A 21,654-nucleotide genomic window follows, 5' to 3' on the forward strand; every position below is an offset into this window, starting at 1 on the left:
ATGAATAGGTACTAAATTTTGGCCAAAGATATCTTGGCAGTGTATGACATTCATTTGGGGAATGCATCCGTGGAGATACCATGTAGAAAAGAGTTAACATGGCAGTCCTGAGACTGCTGTACTTGGAAAGGTCTGTTTGCAAGATTGCCCTTTGGCTGTCAGCTGGGACATAGGTTTTGGGAGATTTCCCACCATTCTCAGAACTGATGAGTAGTTCACTGTGCCTAAACTGTTTTTATAAGCAATGTGGTTTATGTTGAACACCTCCTTTTGTTCTAGAAGTCTGGAATTTTGGTATGTGCCAAGCAGAATGCCTATGTGACTAGCTCCCAAGAAAAACCCTGAGCAGAGTCTCTCTTGAGCTTCTCTAGTAAAGAGTATTTTATTGTGAGTTGTGACAACACACTGCTTTAGGAATTAAGCACATGAGTATGACTATATGCTGCACCCTGAGTTCTAAAGAATCATTGAACCTGAAGGTAGTTTGGGGACCACCAACAGAGCATAGATTTGTCCTTTATTCTATGAGTCATATTTGTTGATTTTGAAAAATTAAACCAACCTTGAATTTCTGGAATTTTGATATATATCTTCCTTATGTATTATCCTCTCTGCCTCTCTCTTCCTCTCAAGGTATATTTATATATATTGAAAGAGAGATTGTTAATGTATTATTAATGGGGAATATTGGCCTATGGTTTTCTTTGTTAATAATAATTTTGTCTGGTTTAAGTATCAGTGTAATCCTAGCCTCATAAAATGAGTTGGAAATGCTACCTCTTCTGTTTTGAAAAATTTGTGTAGGATAGGAATTATTTCTTTCTTAAATATTTGTTAGAATTTTCCAATGAAGTCATTTGGGAAGAGCGTCTTTTTTGTCAGGGTTTTTAAATCACAAATTTAATTTCTTTAATAGATGCAAGATTTTTCTATTCTTGAATCAGTTTCAATAACTTGTATCTTTCAAAGAATGTGTTTCATTTTAGTTTTCAAATGTATTGGCATTGAATTGTTCAAAATATTCCTTTATAGTCCTTTTATTATCTGTAGGATCCATGGTGATATCATTCCTGATACTGGTAATTTGTGTTTCCCCTCTTTTTTAATTTTTTTTTAATTGGGGTATAGTTGCTTTACAATGTTGTGCAACAAAGTGAATTAGCTACATGTATACATATATCCCCTCCCTCTTGGCCCTTCCTCCTGATCATTCTTTCTAGAGGTTTATCAATTTAATTAATCTTTTCAAAGAACCAGCTATTAGCCCCATTGATTTTTCTCTATTGTTTTTACCATTTTCTGTTTCATTGAGCTTCCACTCTTCTCTTTACTTATGCTTATGTTTGGTTTAATTTGCTCTTTTTTCTAGTTTCTTAAGGTGGAAGCTTAGATATTTAATTTTATACATTTTTTCTGATATATGTATTAAATGCTATAAGCATCTCTCTAAGCAGTTAGGGCTTCAGTTCCATGACACAAATTTTGATATATTGTGTTTTAATTTTATTTAGTTCACAATGTATTCTAATTCCTGCTATGATTTCTTCTGAGACTTATGGTTATTTAAAAATGTGTGTAATTAAGAAATACTAGACTGAGTAATCAGAGAAGGCAATGGCACCCCACTCCAGGACTCCTGCATGGACAATCCCATGGACGGAGGAGCCTGGTAGGCTGCAGTCCATGGGGTCGCTGAGGGTTGGACACGACTGAGCGACTTCACTTTCACTTTTCACTTTTCACTTTCATGCATTGGATAAGAATGGCAACCCACTCCGGTGTTCTTGCCTGGAGAATCTCAGGGACGGGGGAGCCTGGTGGGCTGCCATCTATGGGGTCACACAGAGTCAGACACGACTGAAGGGACTTAGCAGTAGCAGACTGAGTAATATATTAATTCATTCATCTGTCAGTAGACATTTAGGTTGCTTTCATATCCTAGCTATTGTAAAATAGTGCTGCAACAAACATTGGGGTACATGTATCTCAATCATGTTCCTCTCAGGATATATGCCCAGGAGTGGAATTGTTGGGTCATATGGTAGTTTTATTCTTAGTTTTTTAAGGGTTCTCCATACTGTTCTATACAATGCCTGTTATCACTTTCAGCCATGAAAAAGAACATGAGTCAGTCCTAATGAGCTGGATGAACACAGAGCCTATTATACAGAGTGAAGTAAGTCAGAAAGAGAAAAACAAATAACATATATTAACACACACACACATATATATATAGAATCTAGAAAGATGTTTCTGATGAACCTATTTACAGGGCAGGAATAGAGATGCAGACATGAGAACAGACTTGTGGACACAGTAGGGGAAGAAGAGGATGGGATAAATTCAGAGAGTGTCATTGAAACATATGCATTACCACATGTGAAACAGATAGCCAGGAGGAATTTGCTGTGTGACCCAGGGAGCTCAACCCAGTGCTCTGTGACAACCTAGAGTGGTGGATAGGGTGGAGGTAGGAGGGAGGGTCAAGAGGGAGGGGACACGTGTATACCTATGGCTGACTCATGTTAATGTATGGCAGAAACCAATACAATATTGTAAAGCAATTATCCTCCAATTAAAAATGAACTAATTAAAAAAAGAAATACTAGGAATTTTATCTTCCTAATATTTAGAGATTCTTTGGAGATTTTTCTGTCTTATGTTATTATTGTTTACTTAATTTTAACTAAGTTCCAGAGGCAGGGAATTGGTAAAAGTTGGTTCGATACCTTGGCTGTTAAACCATTTAATTTACTTAGCCAACAGATTTTTTTTTTCATGGCTGCTGCAAAGGTAAATTTCAGACACATATTCCAAATTAATGAAATTTTAATATGAATGCTGACATTTAACATTATATGCTTTAAGTAAAACTATTAATGACTTTTAACAACCATTACATTTAAACACTCAGGGTCTTGTGCTTTTTAAAACTTTTGAATTTTAGCTATTTGGATCATTAAATTTAAAACAAACAAAAAAAATCCCTAAATAGGTAGAACACAGAGGTTTTTAGAGCAGCAAAACTACTCTATGTGCTTTGTTTGATACTTACCCTTATATACATTTATCCAACGTCAAGAGTGAACTCTAATGTAAACTATGGACTTTGGGTGAGTATGATGGGTCAGTGCAGGTTCATTGATTGTAACAAAGGTACCACTCCAGCGGGAGATGCTGATGGTGGAAGAGGCTGTGCATGGTGGGGCGTGGGGGACGAGGGGGCGCATGACCTTTCTCTACTTTCTGTTCAGTTTTGCTGTGAGCTTAAAACTGCAGTAACAAATCAAGTCTGTTTTTAAAAAGTAATAAGATTTGGTGACACTCCAAATGCTAGATTAATGTTCCATACTATTTTTGCATCTTTTTTCTGCTACTAAATCATTTCAGTTTCTCTAATCCCATGTGGTTTCAAATGTGACTTTTAAAAAACTCCCCCTTAAACTTCAATAAGCTTTGCCGGGAGTGACAGTAAAATTACTTAGATTAAGCCCATAATATTTCAGAAATGAAGCATTTTGAGGGCTCAATCAAGTCCCCAGGATGTGAATCAGCTATTAAATTAACATCTTAAGGAAAAAGTTCCCCCTTCCCTTGTCACTCACTGCTTTCCCTGCTCAGAGTATAAAATCAGCATTTCATGTGTTGTCCAGCTGTCTCTCCTAGGAGTTCACTGGAGCTTGGTAAATAATATCAGAACTGAGTCATTTATGGTTGAATGACACAGAATGAAGAATAAATGCCTTGCAACCAGTTCCTGTTGCCTAATATGGACTAAGAAATAGACACTTTAACTAAAGTGCCCCACCTGTGACCAAGTGAACCTTTCCCTACAAGGGTGTTGATCTGATTTCCTGATCAAAAAGGAATCCAAAAATACTTTAAATGATCTGTCTGGACCTGAAAGCAGGCCTATTTTCTTTGCTCAAGGGCCTTGTCAACACTAGTCTACTGGGTTTATTCCTTGACTAACTGAGGGTATTTTACCTTTTTTTTGAAGATTTTCAGTTAAAGCTGCTCTTTTATCCTAACAAAAGGTCATATGGCCCAGTGGTCCTACAGGTGACTAGAGTTTATTGCATGGGGAGCAGAAACAAGTTAACTGAAAACAGAGAACTCATATTTAGAACTTGGCCGGCTGGGGGAGGGGGGGGGTGGGGGGGGTGGGGGGGAGTGGGGAATGGCAGTGGTATTTTAATAGGTTTTTTGTGTGTTTTTTTCCCAAAACAACTATCCATTCTGCTGTGACTTAAAAACTCCCAAACAGCAATACTTCAGATAATTTACATCACTAGTCTCTAGGCCTCCTTACCCACTAACAAAGGAAATTTCTTGGAGAAGTAGGACAAATGAGGGTAGGATGACAGCTTTCAGATAACTGGACTAAACTTTAAAAAGCCATAAGGAAAGGCAGTCCTTTTCCTAGGAAATGACAACAGATTAATAAACCAGATGACTCATAAACTGCTTTCAAATTGCAAAACTGATAATGAATCACTGAAGAAAAACTTTAAATCTCTGAAAATCTGAGTTCCCTTAAAAATGAACAAACGCAGCCTCTGCTGTTCATTAGCATATTCTCATTCACCGACCTGAAATAACCTTTGGATGATCTTAAAATAGATCAGCTTCTGCAAAACAGTGCTTGGAAATACATGTTTGAAAACCTGATTTGGGTTCTAGATTTCTTTTGAATGAATCATAAGAGTCTGGATGATAAAAAGAATTATGTTTAGAAAAATGTATTAAAACAGGCATTGGATAAAAGAATATTGGAAATTTCTTCTAGCAGAAATCTGTGTGTTTCTGAATTTTCTTCAGAAGGCAGTTCCCCTGAACTAAGACGCTAGTTGAAGAGCAACATGGTAAAGAGGAAGTGGCCTTGACCGTAACAGCTACCGATTAACAGGGGGAAGTGTTAAAAGTAGAGATGGACAAGGTGGTTCATTAGGTAAAAAGCCATTAAGAATAGATACATGCATATGTATAACTGAATCACTTTACTGTACATCTGAAACTAATACAACATTGTTAACCACCTATTCGTCAATGTAAACTAAAAAGTTCTTTAAAAAATTAGCCAAGACATCAGAATTTCTATCACACTGTTTAAGAATCTACACTATCACAGGATACAGAAGAATCTACACTATGCTCTTTCAGAACTGGAAACTAACGGATGACCTAAGAAGGCTCCCAAGACATGGTGAATAATGTCCACACGGAGATGATTTTAATTATTAACTTCAGAGTAACCTTAGACTTTTGTCCAACTTCAGGACCAAATGAGGAAGGACAGTAGTAGCAAAGATGGCATATTATTTAATTGCCAGAAAGGTTTGGAGACCTTGAAGGCAGATAAAAATAATATTGAGTGTTGGGAACTTTTTTCATGTTTATGTAAGGACAGTTTTACTACCAGTAGTTAGGAAACTGAAATATAAATAAACAATAAAAATTTATCTAGACCATGTAAACATTATGGGTTTTACAATTTGACCTGAAAATCTCCTAAGATTTGCTTGCTGGATGTCCAAGAGATAACCTCTTTGGATTTTAAACCCCAAAAAGGGAAGGGTGGATAAGAAAGTATCCTGAAACCAAATGGTCCTCAACTCCAAAGTCTATATGCCAAGAGGATTTTAAATTCTCTTTACTTTAGGGTAGAGGTAAGGTAGATGTAAATATTTTTCTATCAGCCTAAAGGTTAGTCTATTTTTTCTCATGGGACAATTGCAGAGCATTTACACCCTGAAGACCCGGGTTTCAGTCCCTATTCTGCCACTTACTAGTAAAAGGTTCAGGAAGTTATGCAACCTCTCTGAGCCTGTTTCCATCTCTATAATAGGGGAAATAGGAACTTCCCCGGCAGTCTAGTGATTAGGACTCCAAGCCTCCACTGCCAGGGACCCACATTCAATCCCTGGTTGGGAAGATCCCTCAAGCTGAGCAGCCCAGCCAAAAAAGAAAAAAAAAAAAAAATATATATATATATATATGGAGGCGATTAAAACATCTCACATTTGTGAATAGTGTAAAATATGTGAAAATCCCGTGTGGGCACACCATGAATGTTGAGCCGATGTGAATCTTAAAGCAAGCAGGAATCATTACTTTCCATCTATAATATTTCATGGTTAAAGTATTTTTAAAAAATCATGATTATTCAGAGAAAAAACTATACTTTCAAAGTCATTACCAAAGATATTAGTTTCAAAGATTGTATCTGTAAGACAGCATTTATTGTTGTTTAGTCACTAACTTGTGTCTGACTCTTTTGGGAGCCCATGGACTGTAGCCTGCCCGGCTCTTCTGTCCATGGGATTTCCCAGGCAAGAATATTGGAGTGGGTTGCCATATTCTTCTCCGGGAGATGTTCCTGACACAGCCATCAAACCCGCTTCTCCTGAGTCTCCACTGGCAGGTGGATTCTTTACCACTGAATTACCAGGGAAGACCAAAGACAGCATTGTACAGCCATAAAAGATTCTAAATACTCATCTGCAAACCCTTGTAATTACCTTAGCAACTGTGATGGGTAAATAAATAAGTTTTATTATATGGAGAGAGCAGAAACTGTGTCTCTGTGTTGACCACAGTCTTCTGACTGTAGTAAATACAAGTACACATGGAGACGAGTGTTTACAAGGAATCCGAAGGGATTCTGATGTTTTCCAGCCTCCCTCACTTCAGCTCACTCCCCTGTGGAAAATGTCGCTTTTACTGACCACGGGTGAGCTGCCAGCCCCTTCTGATTTATGGTCTTTTCCTGTGAACTGCCTCACTCAGCGCTAAAAGCAGGATGTTATGTTCATATTTGTTTTACCTCTCCCCTCTCACCAGAAGTTTAAATCTACTTAGATTAAGAAACCAAAATCTCCACTATGCTGTTTGATCTTTGGTTGAAGTTCAATGTGTCAACCTACTCACCACCTAAGGACCCTTTGCCCTTCTCCTCACCTACAGGGATGGTGTGGAAATCACTGGATCTCAGAGAGACACACCAAACCAGCTCATGTTTGGGGAGTGGACGTGTCTCCCTATGAATCCTTGGGGGCTCTCATGAGAGTGTGGCATTCAAACATTTAGATTCCCTTTAAAAAAAAAAAAAAAAAATATATATATATATATATATCATTAAGTCTCTCCCAAGATTTAAAAAGTGAAGTAGAAGGAGTGACTTCATATTTGAATGAAAGAGGCAGTTCATTGGGTGGAGTTAATAAGGGCAGAGGTGAGTCATGGAGTCCTGGGTTGCGAATATAATTACAGCCCATTTAGAAATGAGCACGTATATACATGACCTTTATTCTCCACTAAAGCTGCAGAAACGTTCACTTCCAACCTGACATAGACAACCCGTGGAAATACATCCAAACGACAGGAGCCAGACATCTGATATGTTCCCAGAGATTAGACGGTTCTGAGCAGATGAGGAGTTGAGAAACACCATGCTCCCATTAATCACACACCTAGAGGGTGCGAGGGATCCAACCGCCAGCAAGCTGCTCTCCGCAACTCAGGTGGTGTGAGTGGATGATAACTCCCCACGTTGAGATGACATCTCTCAAGTTCCCTATTCCGTGATGTCACCATTTTCCAGCTTCACGTTGACTCAGCCCTTTGGAAAAATTGTTACCCTTTCCGTCCCCTTCAATAATCCCTGCTATTTGGAGGCTTTTTCATGGTGCATAGACCCCTGAGTTGTGTTAATTTTCTTCTTTGACATCTCATCCCCACCCATCTCTCCCATTATGTTCTGTCCCCACTGATCCTCTTTCTTCACCTCTAATACTATTTTGATAAGACTCCCCATTTGGCTTTCTTTCACTCTTGAGTTTATCCCTTACACGGCTGCCAGCTTAGCATCCCCAAAATGCTCTTGGCAAATGTCATGGCTCAGCTCAGAGATTACTAGTACCCTCCATTGTCTCCAAACTCCTTGACCTGATTTTCAAAGACAAAATCCAGCCCACATCTACTTGGCCAGATTTTTCTCCTGGAACTCATTCACTCCAGGATAACTGATGGCTGCCCCTCCTTAACATACCCATTGAGTTTCAGGCCTGCTTCTTGGCCTGTAAAGTCTCCTCTGTACCCTTCCCAGTGCACCCTCTCTGAGCAGCCTTACCCAACCATCACTTGTCTTCTTTATCTGTTCAACTTGAACGCACAGTCGGCCACACACTCAGACACCAGCTCTTCCACAAAGCAGCCCTGATCCTCTGAGCCAGAGGGACTGTCCCCACCCCTAACTGTTCATGACCGCTTGTGACACACACATATCACCAACTGCCTGATCTGAGAGTTATTTCCCTGTTAGATTATAAGCTCATTGGCGATAGGGACCACGCCTTACTCATCTTTTTTATGCTCTGCAGTGCCCAAGGCAGTATATGGTTGAAAAACTATCTGTTGAAGGAGTAAACAAAGAAGTTAGGGGGCCCTGCCAGAGCAACAGACATCTTGACCCCAATTCATAGACCTCCTTGGTGCCCTCCTTAGAGCCAAGCTCACACTGGTTTTCCTTTGACTTTAAGAAAGAGCCACCATTTCACAGAAACAGTCTAGACAAAATCAGCTGGAAACAGTAGAGGTAATTTCCTAGATTCTTTGGACAGATAATCTTGCTTTGAAAGGTAGCAAAACAGAAAAGTTTAAAGTTTTCTTTATTATTTTTATAATAACATAATTTATATAATAAATTTATTTATAATAAATTATTATTAAATTAAAATTATAAATTTGTTATAAATTATAACCTATATAAATTATTATGATTTTATAATAAGTCATTATTAAATTTATAATAAGTTATTATGTTATCTGTTGTTTTCTATATTAAAAAGTTTTCTGAATTAAAAAAGAAAGAAGGAAAAGAAGGAAGGAAGAAAAGGAAGGAGAGAGAGAAAGAAAGGAAGCAGGAAAGGAGGAGGATAAACCAGGGTCCATCTCATTATTCATCAGAAGTTGTGGTCACTTACATGAGATTTCACAATTTTGTTTGAGAAATTAATGTGTAATAAAGAAAATAAATATCACACATTTCAATATGCCTATAATTATCCAGGACATATATGTTAGAGGTCAACTGCCAGTGTTTTGAACATGCTGCTCAAAAATACAAGTTATCTGAACAGTATGCTGCTGCTGCTCCTGCTAAGTTGCTTCGGTTGTGTCCGACTCTGTGCGACCCCATAGACGGCAGCCACCAGGCTCCCCCATCCCTGGGATTCTCCAGGCAAGAACACTGGAGTGGGTTACCATTTCCTTTTCCAATGCATGAAAGTGAAAAGTGAAAGTGAAGTTGCTCAGTCGTGTCCGACTCTTAGCGACCCCATGGACTGCAGCCTACCAGGCTCCTCCGTCCATGGGATTTTCCAGGCAAGAGTACTGGAGTGGGGTGCCATTGCCTTCTCCGTCTGAACAGTATGGAGGTTCTTTAAAAAACTAAAACTAGAACTACCATACAATCCAGCAATCCCACTCCTGGGCATACATCTGGAGAAAATCATAATTTGAAAAGATACATGTGCCCCAATGATCATTGCAGCACCCTAGTGATCATTTGGCAACCCACTCCAGTACTCTTGCCTGGAAAATCCCATGGATGGAGGAGCCTGGTAGGCTGCAGTCCATGGGGTCACTAGGAGTCGGACACGACTGAGCGACTTCAATTTCACTTTTCACTTTTCACTTTTCACTTTCATGCATTGGAGAAGGAAATGGCAACCCACTCCAGTGTTCTTGCCTGGAGAATCCCAGGGACGGGGGAGCCTGGTGGGCTGCTGCCTATGGGTTGCACAGAGTTGGACACGAATGAAGCAACGCAGCAGCAGCAGCAGCAGCAGTGATCATTTACAATAGCCAAGACAGGGATGCAACCTAAGTATCCTTTGACAGATGAATGGATAAAGAAGATGTGATACATATATACAATGGAATGTTACTCAACCATAAAAAAGAATGAAATAATGTCATTTGCAGCAACATGGATGGACCTAGAGATTATCGTACTGAGTTAAGTAAGTCAGACAAAAACAAATATATGGTATCACTTGATGTGAAATTAAAAAAAAATTCTACAAATGAACTTAACTCACGAAAGAGAAACAGACTTACAGGCTTTGAAAACAAACTTATGGTTACCAAAAGGGAATGGTGGGGGAGAGGGATAAATTAGGAGTTTGGGATTAACATATACACACTACTATATATAAAATAGGTAATTGACAAGGGAACTCTACTCAATACTCTGTATTAACCTATATGGGAAAAGAATCTGAAAAATAATTGACGTATATATAACGGAATCACTTTGCTGTACACCTGAAACTAACACAGCATTATAAATCAGTTATACTACAATATAGAAATCTTTTAAACTTTTAAAAATACAAGCTATCCTAGTCAGATATAACAATGGAGTATTAATAAGGGAGGAGGTGCACATGTACTGAGTACCATATCCTAGCACCAGGAGGTGACATACTTCAACACACATGCTCTCTTTTTCCTTCCTCCTCCTAAAATGTCCACCCCTTTATAAGTAGCACTGCAAAATCTCTGGTCAAATACATCAAAATGTCCTGAAATTAAATGTCATCTCCCCCTTACCACTCATCTCTTTCCAAGTTCACACCAGTCTTCTCCCAATCGCCCACAGTTTTTCCTGTCCATGAACATTTTGGTGCTAAACACCATGTGTTTCTTATAATAACGACACTAATTGGTCCCCACCACGTCATGTGGATTTCAAAGACACTCAGAGTTACTTTATGACCATCAGATTATTAATGTGTTATTAATTGACATGGTAATTCCATAAAGTAATTAACAATGATGCTCTCCACTGACGAAACTAAAGCTCAGAAAGATTACATCATCATCCCCAGGATACTACAAGGTCAAAATAAGACCATAACTGGAAAACAGCGTCTTTTAATTCAGTGCTATACTTGAAAGACGATGCTTCCTTATCTTTGCTCATGGTGTGCTCTGAAAGATACAACCGGAAACCAGGAGCAGGACGTTTTTAAAAAATAATGCTATTTTCTAAAAATAACATCACACATTTAATCCCCAAATATTCAGTTATCTGAAAAATTACTGTGTGTTATTTTTTCTTGTCTGGGGAGACCTGACCTGTCTCCAGAATTTGGAGACTCTTTTCCTTCTTCAGAAGAGTTTGTGTGCTTCCTTCTCTGGCTCAATAGAGCCTCTTAACTGCTCTCTCTACTTCGGGTGCTAAGACACAATTCAGATCATGTCACTTCTTAGCTCAAACACCTCCAGTGGTGTCTTCCATCGCTAAGAGTGAAAGCCAAAGTCTATGCTGTGAGGCCTTTTATGATGTGGCCCCAGATCCATCTCTAGCCCCAATCCCAACTACTCTCCCCATCAGTCAGTATATTCCAGCTATGCCCTTATGTCCCTCAGGCACACTCCTGCCCCAAGGCTTTAACACATACTCTTCCCTTTGTCTGGAATGTTCTTCCCCAGACGTCCATATGACTCACATACTACAAATATCTTGACTCAAATGTCACCTCTTCCATGATGCCTTCCCTAACCACTTGATCTATCATTTCAACTGCCTCCTTGCCTCCACCCTGGAATGCTTAAGATCCTGTCCTTGCCTAATTTTTTCCCCCAGCACTTAACACTATCCAACACATTGTACTGATTTATCTTCTGTGTTGTCATGACCCAGTACCTCCGTCCAGTGAGCACAGTGGAATAGAAACACGCATCTCTGTGTGGGGGTCACTATGTGCAAATGTGACTAATCTGTCATAAACGGTGCTCTATCCCTTTTATACTACTGGTAAGCACTATTACAAAGTCACTTGTGGTTGGAATTACTTTAAAACTCAGAATACTATTAGTTTCCGGTGAATAATTCCAAGAAACATGGTGCTTGGGGGAGAAATAAAATGTTTTCAGAGCAGCACAAAAAGCTGCCTGCTTTGGATCCAGGGGGAAAAGACTATGCTGCTGAAGTCATTTTCCTGTTTAGGAAACCACAGTATGCCGCTCGGTAGATATTTGGAGATTTACTGTACTCTGATTCATTCAGAATGAGATTCCACATGATAATATGTTTCTTCAAAGTGTTTTGGAAGAAAGTCATTTCCATTTCAGCTCATATTTTTTTGTTTAAAGAAATGTACCATTTCCAAGTTTAGTAGTTACTGTATTCTACCAAAAAGATTTTTATAAGTTACTCAAAAAGATTTTTAAAAATGAAGGAGCTTGAAAGCAGAGTGATGAGGTGATGGCTGGGGTGTGGGATGGAGAAGAGGTTTAAATTCAACTATTCAACTAAATTCAGCATCCATTGAGTGCTTTCCATGGTGTGTCCCCAAGCAAATTATTTAGCCACACTTTTGCCTTATTTTGTGCATCTATAAGAGTTGAAGTGGGGATTTCCCTGGCATCCAGTGGTTGAAACTTCGCTTTCCAATGCAGGAGGGTGTGGATTCAATCCTTGGTTGGGGAGCTGAGATCCCACATGCCTCAGGGACAAGAAACCAAAACATGAAACATAAGCAATATTGTAACAAATTCAACAAAGACTTTAAAAAATGGTCCACATTTTTTAAAAAATCTTTTAAAAAAAGTGTTGAAGGGGTCTGTCACCTATACAGATGCTGACTGTGTATATCCCTTTACCCCAAGAAATCAAGGTGGGTACAGCACTTGACTGCCAGTTCAGCGCTAACTCTGCTCCTGTCTGCATCTTAGCAGCTGCCTCCAGAGATGAGAGTTGGCACCAAAGGACTAAATCCTTCCCCGTGCCATCTTCTGTTTGGCAGTAGAGCTCTGGGCCCTGTGTCAGTTTCCATTTTGGTCTTAATTGTTCCCTGTTTCTGCTGATCCCAGTCCAAAACTCCTGAGCTTGCATGACAGCTACAAAAACCAATGCCCAGTGTTACCCATCGGAACGACTGGATTTGAAGATCACTGCATATCTCGTGAGATTTGCAGGAAGCAAATGAGGTGACAATTGAGAGTCTTCATGGAAAGTTCTCTCCAATGGTATCCTCATATATCTTAAGTGCCCTAAAATACACACCAAACAACCCTCTGTTTTCTTCGTGCCTGTGTTTCCAAATGCCTAACACAGTAACTTACAAATAATACATGTTCACTGAACCAGGTTTTTGTTGGATGAATTTTTCAACATTGAATATCTGAAGGGATATTTATCTGTCTATACAAAGAGAGCTTAATCATCTTTCAACACTGAGCTTTTTGAAAGAAAAGCACTATCCATTTATGCAAAAAGAAGTGTGATAAAGCGGAATTATTTAAAATAATTTAAAATGCATGAACCATTGCCATTGTAACACCAGAGGAATCTGAAGCACCAGATGAAAAAAGGCTAACTTCACAGCCACAGGAAACCTTCACTTTTTATCCCTGTATTCCAAACATTGATTACCAATAAACTGTGGTATGTTTAAACAATGGAACTCTACAGGCAATAACAGCAATAAATATTGCAACATGGATATATTTCAAAAACCCTGTGCTGAGGGAAAGAGGCTTTACACAAAAGAGTTCAATTAGATGTTTCCATTTTTATGAAGTTCTATAACAGGCCAAACCAATAGACAGTGGAAAACAATTAGAATAGCGATTGTCACCAGAGGCTGAAGCAGGAGGTAATCGGATAAGAGTCAGAGGATATTGTGAGGTTATGGTAAATGTTCTACATTTTGTTAGGGATTTGCATTAAACAAGTGCATGCATTGTCAAAACTTACCCGGTGGTACACTTAGGATTAATGCATTTTATTGTATGTGGAGTTTTAGCTTAAAAGGAAAAAGTACCCATACATGAAAACTGAACTCTGGTTAATGATGGGCATGCTTTAGGGTGTAGGGGCAAAGTATACTGATGGCTGCAACTTGCTGTGAAGCGCATCAAAAAGTTAAGACTTGTGGATAACAGAGAAAGGAAGAAAAATTAAATTAAAAAAGTAAGATTTGTGTGAGAAAGGAAAGATATGTGGAAATGTTCGTGGGCCTGCTCATTTCTGTAAAAGAAATATAGGAAGGGTAAATCAGAAACAACTGAGGGCTTCTCTGGTGGCTCAGTGGTAAAGAGTCTGCCTGCCTATGCAGGAGACACAGGTTCAATCCCTAGTCCAGGAAAATCGCACCTCCTGTGGAGCAACAAAGTCCGTGCAGCCCAACTATTAAGCCTGTGCTCTAGAGCCTGGGAGCCGCAACTGCTCAGCCCACGCGCTGCCACTACGGAAGCCCAAGTGCTCTAGAGCCTGTGCTCTGCAACAAGAGAAGCCACTGCAGTGAGAAGCCCAAGCCCTGCAGCTAGAGAGTAGCCCTTGCTCGAAGCAACTAGAGAAAAGCCTGTGCACAGCAACAAAGACCCAGCACCGCCAAAAATTAATTGATTAACTAATTACATGTTTCAAAAAGAAGGAGAAACAAATGAGACTGGTTATCCGCAAGGAGTAGATGGAATTTGGTGGAAAGAACATATATTTCTTTATGCCCCTGACTTTAATAGCAACATTTTATTTATTAATCTATTTATTTATTTGTTTGGCTGCATCAGGTCTTAGTTGCAGCATGTGGGATCTTCGCTGTCAGATCTTCATTCTGGTGCACGGACTCTCTAGTTGTGGAGCACAGGCTCAGTAGTTGTGGCACGAAGGCTTAGTTGCTCCACAGCATGTGGTTTCTTAGTTCCCTGACCAGGATTCAAACCCATGTCCCCTGCATTGCAAGGTAGAGTCTTAACCACTAGACCATCAGGGAAGTTCCTAGCCCTGACTTTAGAATCACAGCCAAGTTTCCCACATTGCTCTCCCCTCCTAGGTAATAAATATAAAATTTTAAATCAATCAAGATGATAAGGAAACCCCAAATGGAATACAAACAGTAACAAATGAACTTAATCATTTTAGAAATGAATAACACAATCACACTGAAGAGGGTGGTGAAGAAAAGGACTAAGTGAAGGAACTTTGGAAAACAGTATTTTGTCTAAGTCACTCAGTCGTGTCTGACTGTTTGCGACCCCATGGACTGTAGCCTGCCAGGCTCCTCTGTCCATGAAATTTTCTAGGCAAGAATACTGGAGTGGGTAGCCATTCCCCTCTCCAGGGGATCTTTCTGACCCAGGGATTAAACCTGGGTCCCTTGCATCGCAGGCAGATTCTTTACTGCCACTGGTGGTCCAGTGGCTAAGACTCAACCCTCCCAACACAGGGGGCACTGGTTCCATCCCTAGTCAGGGAACTGGATTCCCCCATGCCACAACTAAAGATCCTAACATGGCCAAATAAATAAATAAATATGCTTTTTTAAATAAATCCAGGTTATTAAAGACAAAGACTGGTGAACTGCCATAATTGGGAGTCTAAGGAGACACAGCAACTAAATGCAATGTGGGTTGCTAAATGCAGTTTGCACCAGCAAAGGGCATTAGTGGGGAAATTGATGAAATTCAAATAAGATCTGTAGATTCATGAATAATATTATGTTAATGTGTTGTTATCTGGCTTCAATCATTGTATTATGTTTTGCAAGACATGGTAACATTAGGGGAAGCTGGTAAAGGGTATTTGAGATCTCTCTGTATTATTTTTGCAACATTTCTCTAAGTCTAACATTATTTCAAAATGAAAAGTTAAAAAAAATAAGACAGCTTGATGGATAAATAGGTGGTTACATTACAAATAAATATATAATATTAAAATGCTAATTGCAGAATCTAAGTGATAAGTACAATTGTGTTCAGTTTGTACAGTTTTCTCAACTTTTCTGTAAATTTGAAACTAGTAAAAATAAAGCAATGGAAACATCCAATTTTTAACAAACTGAATTTAACTTTGATTTAAATTTAAATGTATCTGGTCTTAACTGAACATAAAGACCTTTGTCATGGTAAATTTGTCCCGAGTAAAGTGGAATAAAGTGACTTGCTGATCAAGATGGCACAGAGAAGGAGACCCATGATCTGGAGTTAGTAATCAAAGCAATCTAATCTCAGGACTTCCCTGGAAGTCCAGTAATTAAGAATCTGCCTTGAAATGGTGAGATAGGATCACTGACTCAATGGGCATGAATTTTAGCTAACTCCAGGAGATCATGAAGGATAGAGAAGCCTTGGCACACTGCAGTCCATGGGGTCGCCAAGAATCAGACATGACTTAGCAACTGAACAACAACAACAGGGAACTAAGACCTCACATACTGCAGCACAGCTAAGCCCATGTGCCACTAACTAGAGAAGCCTGTGCGCTACAGGGAAGGCCCAGCACAGTCAAAAACAACAAAAGCAAACAAAGAAATCTAATCTCAACAACAAAGAATCCCGTAAACAAGAGCAAGAGGAGAACATCCAAAATCCTGTACATAAAAAGGGAATGATTGCCTATATTTTTAGGTTCATGAAAAGGATTGCCTATATTTTTAGGTTCACAGAATCCTCTGGCTCTAGATGTCACTTTAGAGACACAACCTCATGGAGAAGCTCACACTGCATGTCCTAGTCAAGGTCTATCCTGTGAGTTGAGATCAACTTTATCAAGCTGCCGATTAGAAGAGGGAGGAGGTGGTAGCATCGGCCAAGTCAGAGCTGGTGTAAGTTGGTACAGTTGCCTTATTTAATATTATTTAATTGCTACATAAACTGATTCAGTGAATCAGCCCCACAGTAAAATGATGTAACAAGCAATAAATCTGTACTGGTAACCTTTGGTGTTCTGTATGAATGTGCATACTGTAACCCACATATTTATCACTGAACTCGGGAAATGGTGGAGTTGTAACGAGATACACACATGTTCCTTGGAGACTGAGAATCAAGGAAGAACATGATCTTCATGCTCTAAAGATTCACAGATCAGGAAACGTCCTATGAGATAATTCAGAAAGCTTCTGTCTGGTTCCACGTACAGAACAGGAAACGTCAAATGTCCGATTTGGCCCTATGAGGGTAATTCCAAAACCTAGTCCTCCTGGGAATTCAGAAAGGAATCAGACTCAGAAGGCAGAGACTTCATCGGGTGTGAAACGTATCTCGTCCTACAAGTGAATTGTTAGTGCTTGAAAACTTTGTAATACACAAATACATTTCAAAGCTGGAATGGAACTGAAACACTTTCCCTGGTTGTCTTTGAACATGTGTAGTACAAAATTTAGATATTTCGGTATAGAACCAACAGACCATATGTGCAGAGAAGGAAATTTAATCCCTGATCATGACCCTTTCAGATGCAGTATTGGTGACAATTTTCCTAAACCCTCCTCCTCTTTTAGGGCACAAATGGAAATCTTTCTTACACATGATTTCATGTGTAAAAGGGATGTTCAGTGTTTCCAATTGAATTCTAGGTAGTTAATAATTCTGACTAATAATTAAAAAAAACAATAATAGCTAATATTCATTAAATGCCAAGTGCCCTATACTCAGGATTTAGATGTATTAATCCATTTAGTAATAATAATTTCTTCCCCAGTAGGACACAGAGCTGACCTATCGGTTATTGGCAATTCTAGCAGATAGAGTGATGACCATGAGCATAGTCTTTGAGACTCCTCCACTCCTCCACAGCTTGCTTGATTTTTTTTCTCTTTTCTCGTACACACTGAAGGTTTGCCAAGGGTTGAATCGAAAATGAATCCAGCTGCATTTATTTAAAAACTGCCAAGTAGGGCCATTCCTCCAGGCAGTACTGTGCTATTCATTTATAAACCAACATGGCTCACTCAAACCACATGTCTCCCTCTGATCTTCAAAAAACATGCATTAATAGAGAAAAGCCATTTTGTGACAAAGCTATATTCAAACCTAGAAAAGAACATGAGACATAAAAAGAATAGTGATACACAGATTCACTCCAATTCTGCAATAAGAATCTGACATGCTATTAATAATAACTTTAAAAAAGCAATCAAAGAATATTCCATTCTAATGGGTATTCCGTTCGTATAATTTTTTAAAAAAATAAAAGGAGGAGAGGTGAAACATTAATCCTTTTCCAGTCATCTTTTTCAAAAGCCAATGAGCTCTAATTCTTTTTCTGAATCAGGACATTTAATAAGCACATTAGTTGGGATTAACATAAACACACTTTGTTGTTGTTTACTTGCTAAGTCTGATTCTTTGTAACCCCATGGACTGTAGCCCATCCAGCTCCTCTGTCCATGGGATTCTCTAGGTAAGAATACTGGAGTAGGTCGCCATTTACTTCTCCAGGGGATCTTCCCAGATCGAGGATAGAACCCAGGTTTCCTGCATTCCAGGCAGATTCTTTACTGCTGAGCCACTTGGGAAGCCTAAGTCAACTATATTCCAATATAAAAAAAAATTTAAAGCACATTTGATTCAATATATCTGACACATGATTTTTCATTGTGTCTTTCTTATTAAACGAGTCTGTTTTTAAAGATGGATTGCTGTTAGTTCTGTTCCTACAGCTGGACCACACCGTGAGGATTACTAACATGACATCTGAGGCACAGACTTGTGCAGGTACTTTGTCTATAAGAAAATGACCCGGTTCTCCCAAGTGATAAAGCGAGTGTCTCCCTTCCTCACTCTACCACCCAACCAGCTCTGTTCCCGATGGTAGAGTGAACCACTTCATGGATTCAGGAAAAAGACACTTGTCTAATAGAGCTTAAGATATCCACTTGACATTTGGGCATTTTAAACTCCCTGACTCTGTCTCCAGTTGTAAAATTTAAAATGGAACTTCTCAAGCTTCCCTGGTGGCTCAGTAGTAAAGAATCCATCTGCCAATGCAGGAGACATGGGTTTCATTCCTGGTCTGGGAAGATCCCACATACCTCAGAGCAACTAAGCCCGTGAGCCGCAATTACTGAGGCTGTGCTCTAGAGCCCACGAGCAGCACCTACTGAAGCCTGTGTCCCCTAGAGCCCGTGCTCTGCAGTAAGAGAAGCCACTGCAATGAGAAGCCTGTGCACTGAAACAAAGACCCAGCACCACCGAAAATAAATAAATACGATTTTTTTTTTCAAAAATGAATTTTGCAAGGGAGAAGGAGGCAAGGTTCATGCACCTCCACAAATGACAACCATGTCCCTTCAAGGGTTCATCTTGGAGTTCATGCTGCTCCTCCTCCAGAGCTGACCCTACTGTTCTGCTTGCCACAGCCTCACCCTTAACACATCAGAGCCCCTCTTGGTGGATCAAGCCTTCAAGCCTCAACTTGCCTTCTGTTTAACTATAAATGTATCTATACATTCTCCTTGCCTAATAGGATCTGTGTTTCTGATTCTAGTTGCCATAAATCCCCTGCTGTTTTTGATTTCCTCAAGCTCTCTCTGTCTCCACTGCTGTTTCTCTTGTCTACAATTAAGCTCCAGTGAGAAAAGCATTGACATATATACACTGTCATATGCAAAACAGATAGCTAGTAGGAGCCTGCTGTATAGCTCAGGGAGTTCAGCTTCATGCTCTGGGATGACCTAGAGGGGTGGAGGGGAAGAGGGGTAAGAGAGAGGCTCAGAGGGAGGGGACAAATGTGTCCATACAGATGATTCACTTGGTTGTATAACTAACACAACATTGTAAAGCAGCTATCAGATCAGATCGGTCGCTCAGTCCTGTCCGACTCCTTGCGACCCCATGAATCGCAGCACGCCAGGCCTCCCTGTCCATCACCAACTCCCGGAGTTCACTCAGACTCACGTCCATCGAGTCAGTGATGCCATCCAGCCATCTCATCCTCTGTCGTCCCCTTTTCCTCTTGCCCCCAATCCCTCCCAGCATCAGAGTCTTTACCAATGAGTCAACTCTTCGCATGAGGTGGCCAAAGTACTGGAGTTTCAGCTTCAGCATCATTCCTTCCAAAGAAATCCCAGGGCTGATCTCCTTCAGAATGGACTGGTTGGATCTCCTTGCAGTCCAAGGGACTCTCAAGAGTCTTCTCCAACACCACAGTTCAAAAGCATCAATTCTTCAGTGCTCAGCCTTCTTCACAGTCCAACTCTCACATCCATACATGGCCACAGGAAAAACCATAGCCTTGACTAGACGAAACTTTGTTGGCAAAGTAATGTCTCTGCTTTTGAACATGCTATCTTGGTTGGTCATAACTTTCCTTCCAAGGAGTAAGCGTCTTTTAATTTCATGGCTGCAGTCACCATCTGTAGTGATTATGGAGCCCAGAAAAATAAAGTCTGACACTGTTTCCATTGTTTCCCCATCTATTTCCCATGAAGTGGTGGGATCAGATGCCATGATCTTTGTTTTCTGAATGTTGAGCTTCACGCTAACTTTTTCACTCTCCACTTTCACTTTCATCAAGAGGCTTTTGAATTCCTCTTCACTTTCGGCCATAAGGGTGGTATCATCTGCATATCTGAGGTTATTGATATTTTTCCCTGCCATCTTGATTCCAGCTTGTGTTTCTTCCAGTCCAGCATTTCTCATGATGTACTCTGCATATAAGTTAAATAAACAGGGTGACAATATACATTCTTGACGAACTCCTTTTCCTATTTGGAACCAGTCTGTTGTTCCATGTCCAGTTCTAACTGTTGCTTCCTGACCTGCATACAAATTTCTCAAGAGGCAGATCAGGTGTTCTGGTATTCCTATCTCTTTCAGAATTTTCCACAGTTTATTGTGATCCACACAGTCAAAGGTTTTGGCATAGTCAAGAAAGCAGAAATAGATGTTTTTCTGGAACTCTCTTGCTTTTTCCATGATCCAGCGGATGTTGGCAATTTGATCTCTGGTTCCTCTGCCTTTTCTAAAACCAGCTTGAACATCAGGAAGTTCATGGTTCACATATTGCTGAAGCCTGGCTTGGAGAATTTTGAGCATTACTTTACTAGCGTTTGAGATGAGTGCAATTGTGCGATAGTTGGAGCATTCTTTGGCATTGCCTTTCTTTGGGATTGGAATAAAAACCTACCTTTTCCAGTCCTGTGGCCACTGCTGAGTTTTCCATATTTGCTGGCATATTGAGTGCAGCACTTTAACAGCATCATCTTTCAGGATTTGGAATAGCTCAACTGGAATTTCATCACTTCCACTAGCTTTGTTCATAGTGATGCTTTCTAAGGCCCACTTGACTTCACATTCCAGCATATCTGGCTCTAGGTCAGTGATCACACCATTGTGATTATCTGGGTCGTGAAGATCTTTTTTGTACAGTTCTTCTGTGTATTCTTGCCATCTCTTCTTAATATCTTCTGCTTCTGTTAGGTCCATACCATTTCTGTCCTTTATCGAGCTCATCTTTGCATGAAATGTTCCTTTGGTATCTCTGATTTTCTTGAAGAGATCTCTAGTCTTTCCCATTCTGTTGTTTTCCTCTATTTCTTTGCATTGATCGCCGAAGAAGGCTTTCTTATCTCTTCTTGCTATTCTTTGGAACTCTGCATTCAGATGTTTGTATCTTTCCTTTTCTCCTTTGCTTTTCACTTCTCTTTTTTCCACAGCTATTTGTAAGGCCTCCCCAGACAGCCATTTTGCTTCTCCAATAAAAAATAATTCATTTTACAAAAGCCTCCATCACCTGGCACCTGAAGAAAAAGATTTTAGCTTTTGCAGGATATCCCTAAATCACTGCATTCTCCTTTCTTCTGGTGCCCATTTCAGCTTCAACCTACTTCTTGAGTCTGTCTGCTTCTTTTATCT

Source organism: Bubalus kerabau, chromosome 5 (assembly GCF_029407905.1).
Source record: "Bubalus kerabau isolate K-KA32 ecotype Philippines breed swamp buffalo chromosome 5, PCC_UOA_SB_1v2, whole genome shotgun sequence".
Classification (NCBI taxonomy): Eukaryota; Metazoa; Chordata; class Mammalia; order Artiodactyla; family Bovidae; genus Bubalus; species Bubalus kerabau.